We start from the raw sequence: 5,625 nt of genomic DNA, 5'->3' as shown, positions 1-5,625 counted from the left end.
CATCATCTTTGTTGAATTTGTCAAGTATTTTCTCAATGTAATGAGATTGTGACAAAGCATATCCTTCTGATGTTTTGGTAATTTTCATACCAAGAATTACATCAGCAATGCCCATGTCCTTCATGTCAAAATATTTATTCAACATTTTCTTGGTAGTTTTAATCATGTCATTATTACTACCTATGATGAGCATATCATCCACATAAAGACATACAATGACATAACATTTATCTGTGTTTTTAATATAAACACATTTGTCACACTCATTAATTTTAAATCCATTTGACATCATTACTTTGTCAAATTTCTCATGCCATTGCTTTGGCACTTGTTTTAAACCATATAATGATTTAACCAATTTACACACTTTCTTTTCTTTTCCTGAAACAGAAAAACTTTCTGGTTGTTCCATGTAAATTTCTTCATTTAACTCACCATTTAAGAAAGCGGCTTTCACATCCATTTGATGAATTTCTAGATTGTATAGAGATGCAATGGCAATTAGCATTTTAATGGATGTTATTCTAGTAACCGGTGAGTATGTGTCAAAATAGTCTAGACCTTCTTTTTGTCTAAATCCTTTGACCACAAGTCTTGCCTTGTATTTGTCAATTGATCCATCCGCTTTCAATTTTCTTTTGAAAATTCACTTGTACCCAAGAGGTTTACAACCTGGTGGCAAATCTACTAATTCCCAAGTGTGATTTTGCAAGATGGATTCAACTTCACTATTGACAACTTCTTTCCATAAAGGAGCTTCAGGACTGGACATAGCCTCTTTAAAAGTTAAAGGCTCATTTTCTAACAAATATGTTAGAAAATCTGGACCAAAGGATTTTGCGGTTCTAGCACGTTTACTACGCCTAGATTTCTCTTCCTCATTTTGATCTAACTCTTGTTCTTGATCATGTTCTTGATCCTGACTAGTAATAACATCATGAGATCTCTTATTGTTACTAGTCTCTTGTCTAGTCTTATTTGGAAATAAATGTTCAAAGAATGATGCATTCCGAGACTCAATAATAGTATTTACATGCATTTCGGTATGTTCTGATTTATGAATCAAAAATCGATATGCACTACTATTCTTAGCATAACTAATGAAAATGCAATCAATGGTCTTAGGACCTATCTTAGTCTTTTTAGGACTAGGAATAGCCACTTTAGCCAAACATCCCCGCACTTTTAAGTATTTGTAGAATGGTACTCTTCCATTCTATAATTCGTAAGGTGTTTGATTCACTTTCTTTCGGGATACTTTATTAAGTATATAATTAGAAGAAAGTATTGCTTCCCCCCACAAGTTCTGAGGTAATCCAAAACTTATTAACATGGCATTCATCATTTCTTTTAAAGTCCTATTTTTCCTTTCAGCAATTCCATTTTGCTGAGGTGAGTAAGGAGCGGTGGTTTGATGAATTATTCCATGTTCTTTACAAAATTTACCAAAGGTGATTCATATTCACCACTTCTATCACTTCTAAGTTTCTTGATTTTCTTACCAAGTTAATTTTCAACTTCATTCTTAAATTGAATGAAAGTTTCCAAAGCTTCATCCTTAGTTCGAATTAAATAAACATAACTATATCTAGTATAGTCATCTATAAAAGTGATAAAATATTTTTTCCCACCTCTAGTTTGAATTGATTTAAAATCACAAATGTCACTATGAATTAATTCAAGTGGTTCCGTACTTCTTTCAATTGAATGAAAATGAGTTTTAGATAATTTTGCCTCAACACAAATTTCACATTTATGATTTGAATCAATGTCAAATTTAGGTAAATATTCCATATTAATTAATCTACACAAAGATCCATAATTAACATGTCCTAGTCTACCATGCCATAAATTTGAAGACTCAAGCAAGTAAGAAGAAGATGTAGTATTATTAATAACTGAGGGTACAACGGTCATTACATTTAACTTGAAAATGCCATCAGACATATAACATTTTCCTACATACATCCCATTCTTTGTAAGTACAAATTTATCACTCTCAATTACTAGTCTAAACCCATTCTTACTCAACAAAGATCCGGAAACAAGAGTCTTGCGAATGTCCAGTACATGCAGCACATTGTTGAGAGTGAGTTCTTTTCCAAATATCATCTTGAATACAATCTTTCCTTGTCCTTCAATTTTGAAAGTTGAGGAGTTGCCCATAAAAAGTTGTTCACCATTGTCCGCTGAAGAATAAGATGTGAACATCTTTTTGTCGGCACAAAAATGACGAGTAGCACCAGTGTCCACCCACCATTCTGTAGGATTTCCGACAAGATTTGCCTCGAAAACAACTGCAGAAAGATTTATGACATCTACACCATTGAAAATTTTATCCATTTTGGTCATTTTGGCTTTAGCAACCTTCTTACTTGATCTTCTTTTGCCTTTGCAAAAATCAGTTCTTAATAACTTCTTTAGTTGTTTACCAAGATTCACTGGCACAATCCCAACATAAGGAGAGGTTGGCGTAATGGCAATCACCATACCAGTACTGGTTTGAACATTAGTTTGACCAGTTTTAGTAGCCATAAATTCTAAATTATAAAATAAAATTATAATTAGAATTTTATATTACACAGAAAATTTAAAACCAAAAACCACAGAATTTTAAATTCTGTAAAAATAAAAGAAATAAGAATTGTAACTTTTATTTTCAATTAATTTGAAAATAAAATAAAATTTTATTTAAACAAATTAAACCAAAACTACAGAAATAAATTCTGTTAAAATAAAAGAAGCAAAACAAAATGTAACTTTTATTTTCAATTAATTTGGAAATAAAATAAAATTTTATTCAACCAAATTAATTCCACACAGGAAATTAAATTCTGTAAAATAAAAGAAATAAGAAAATAACTTTTATTTTTCAATTAATTTGGAAATAATATAAAATTTTATTCAACCAAATTAATTCCACATAGGAAATTAAATTCTGTAAAAAATAAAAGAAATAAGAAAAAAATTAATTTGAAAATAAAATAAAATTATATTTAACCAAATTAATTCCACACAGAAATTAATTTCTGTAACACTTCAATAATTAAAAAACTAAAATAGAATTTTAAGTAATGAAAACTCAGAAAATAATTTCTAAAACCCAAAATTAATTTCTGAAAAAATTTCACAAAAATATATTCTGAATTGTTAATGACACCAGTATCGTACTACTAGTTATCAAAGAAAATAGATAGTACATTGCTACTATCTGTCAAATAACATATAATCACTATTTATTTTTTCAACCAGAATATTATTTTGAAAATCCACAGAAAATAATTTTCTTAAAAGAAGAAAGAGAAAAGGAAACAAACGAAAAATTCTGTAAACAGAATAATTCGAATCTGTCTTAAGAATGTTGGAACAATCTTCTGTGTAAATAAAATAAATTGAAATAAATCAAACAAAATAAATAAATAACGTACCGAATTTATTTATCGAACCGAATTAAAAATTAAAGACCAAGTCGAGTGTGTGACACTCTATCCTTAAGATAGATTCGCCTCGCTACGGTGCTTACGGTTAAGTGGCGTCTATCTCCCAGGATACCATGATCTTCACAAACTTGTAGTAGCACTCCACACAAATTTGTACGGCGAACTAGAACCTTGTGTTCTTATACTCTCTTAAATATTTATTCTAAATCTAATATGAAGAATAAAACAAATGCAAATAGATATAATCTGGACAGCAAGGAAAAGGGACTTTACAGACTGATTTTGGGATCATTTCGTAGTCCACCACCTGCTGGAATAAGATATCAATTTATAGACAATTTAGTGACTGTTGGCACAGCCCGAACAGGTACAAAAAGAGGTCAACAGGTGCCAAATTCAAATGGACAGATCTGTTGCAGTTTTATTAATTGTTTGGCAGTTTTAAAACTGTCTAAAAATGCTTAATAGTTATCCAATCTGTCTAGAACCATTTGAACCTGTTAAACTTTATTTCGGATCTGTCCAAATCTATCGGGCAAATTTAAATCTGTTTGAAAACAGAATCTGTCCGAAAATTTGAAGAAAACTGTTTGGGACAATTTTGAATCTGTTGGACGGTTTAAAACCTGTTTAGCAGTTTGGGAAAAATGGAACTTGGAGAAACAATTATTGGACAAAATTTGAATTCAAATTCAAATTATAAAAGTGCAAAATTTAAATTAATTTTCTTGCAAAAAAAATCAAATAACTTTTGTCAAAAAATTAATATTTAGAGTTGACCCACAACCCACACCCGCGCCTTGCTCGGACAGCGGCAGCAACGCGCGGGTGTGGTGGTTTGGGCTAAGGTTCACTTCGTCCATAATTCCTCCCTTCTACAAACTTGGAGTGCCCCTTGGGGCCCAATCCAAGTGTTGTAGGTTAGAGTTTATAAACTCAACAAAAATCTTTTAAAGTTTCAATGTGGGACAACCGTTCCCAAAGAAACCCGCATTTACTTCCTTAAATTTTCTATTCCACGAACTCGAAAACGATGCCATGTTCCCATTCACTCATAAATGGTTTTGACGAACCGTCTTCATCGTGTAACTTGTCACGCGGCAAGGAACACTTTACCTCTTCGAACCCGTCCCAAAAAACGTTCGGGACCCACTCAATTTTAAACTCAAAATGGGTAAAAAATAAACCTATATAAACCATTTTTCCAACACGTGGTGTCTCCCTTGCCTTTGGATCCCTGATTATCACGCATCTTTATCTGCTAGACATGGCTAGAGAGTGCAGGACAGAAGAGTGCTAGAGTGGAGGAAAATCCAGAATTTGGAAGAGAGATTAATTTTTTGACGGCAAGAATTTGGGAGATAAGACATGAAACGGTTGTACTCTTAACAAATTATTAAGTTGACTAGGCACTTGTTTTTGTCTCTTTGTTCTTGAGCTCCTACTGCATTGTTTTTTTCTCTTCTTCCTCACCTCCTACTTCATTTATAGTTTATTCCCCCTCATTTCCATCCATAGTACTCATTCAAATTTGTATACTATAATATAAAAACTAAAATATTCAAGAGTTGTTGATAGGTTTACGTCAATCCTTCTCATCCCAATTCATCCTCCATGTTTGATCACCAATATTTTAAAAAGTTTAAACAGATAGGGAATTTACTCAATAATGTGTTTGTTTGGTACAATTTTTTATTTTTTATTTATTATTTTTTTATTTTTGAAAATGGTAATATAAAAAAGCTAAAACTAAAAATACTTTTTATAAATTCTTAATAATCTTTTTTTTTTCATTGCATAAGTTATAAGTAGAAATTATATTAAACACTCTTACACAAATTGTCAAATTTAAAAAAAAAAAATCATAAACAATTTAAAAAAACTACACCGAACATGGTCAATATATATTAAGGGTTATTTTGGAAAATGACTGTTTAATTGATTTTTTAATTTTTTACAAAAAGATATACAGATAATGGAGAAAATGATTGACTATCTGATAGCGGTTTTTTTATTAAAATAGTCTATTGCTAAAACACCCCTAAATTAACATTCCCCTTCGTGTATGATCATGTCTTGGACGTGGAAAAAAAGCAGACCAAATAACAACATAAGGTGGTCTACCACATAGAGAGATACATAAATCGAAGAATAAAATGAGCAGAAATTTGAAGACAAACAAAAT

The sequence above is a fragment of the Camellia sinensis genome, chromosome 5 (assembly GCF_055761805.1).
Source record: "Camellia sinensis isolate YWXY chromosome 5, ASM5576180v1, whole genome shotgun sequence".
Classification (NCBI taxonomy): domain Eukaryota; kingdom Viridiplantae; phylum Streptophyta; class Magnoliopsida; order Ericales; family Theaceae; genus Camellia; species Camellia sinensis.
The sequence above is the reverse complement of the archived record's forward strand: the minus strand, read 5'-3'. Positions refer to the sequence as shown.